The sequence below is a fragment of the Lygodium microphyllum genome, unplaced genomic scaffold (genome assembly GCF_053477565.2).
Source record: "Lygodium microphyllum isolate KBCC unplaced genomic scaffold, Lygodium_microphyllum_v1.1.10 scaffold_55, whole genome shotgun sequence".
NCBI lineage: Eukaryota > Viridiplantae > Streptophyta > Polypodiopsida > Schizaeales > Lygodiaceae > Lygodium > Lygodium microphyllum.
The window spans coordinates 705,874-706,956 of NW_028229538.1; positions in this window are offsets into that span (position 1 = coordinate 705,874).

The following is a 1,083-nucleotide window of genomic DNA, read 5'->3' on the forward strand; positions in this document are numbered from 1 at the left end:
TCAGCCACTCCTATCATGACGACACCCCCTGCCACCGCCACCCAAGGTTCCACCCCAAAAGTTGATGAGAGTAACGTGGTTACTTGGCTACAATTCTTGGTGGAACGGGAGCTGGCAAGAGAAGCGGCCGTGGCCACCCCAGCATCAGGAGTCAAAAGGGCAGCCACAGCTGAACTGGAGCCAAGGTCGGAGCTGAAGAGGCAGAAAAAAGAAGACGTTGTCACCACCACCACCATGCCCCACCCCCCACCTCCAGCAGGCCAATATGACGAATATGTTAAGGAGCTGCTCTCGCAGTTAGAAAAGGCCAGGGAAGAAAGGAGGACAGTCGTGGAGGAGCTGGCAGCAGAACGAGAATCACGAGCCGTTCTCCAGTTGGAGAGAACAAAGCAGATAACAGAATACCAAAGGGAGATCACTGCACTCAGGGAGGAAGGCAGCAATAAGGAGACAGAGGAATTAAGGGCCCTGAAGGAACGTGACGTTGCTTGGGAAGGAAGGAGAAAATTCTTGATGGAGCGTCTCAACGGGGAGAGGGAGACCAATGCTCACCTTCGGCACAAGAATGATCAGCTATCTGCAATCAACCTGGAAGCACAAAGCCAGCTTGACAAGATCAGACAGGAGGCTGCAGAGCTGGACCAGTTAAGGGAAGAGCAGGTGCAAAGGATGTAGGTAAAGGTGGACCAGCTAAATGCACAGATCGCTGATGAACACCAGGAGCAGTCCCGCCTGCACCGTGAGCTCGAAGCCCAGTAGCAACAACTCATGGCTATGACCCTCCATCAGGGGGTGAGCCTGGAAGATATGGAAAAAAGAGCAAAAGAATGGGCTGATCACAATGAGGGGAGAATACGGGACTTGGCACGCCGGCTAGCCAAAGCCGAAGGAGATAGGGTGCTGGCTGAGAATCAGGTAGAGGCAGCCCAACTCTCCATGATAGCCCAGCAGCACACCTTCCTCAATACACTGCTCCACTCCACCAAACTGGAAGGAAACGAAGCCAATGATCAGCTTGCAGAAGAAGCTAACCATTGCATGCAGAGCTCTAATAGCAGGCCTACACGTGCCACTGCTAGCTAA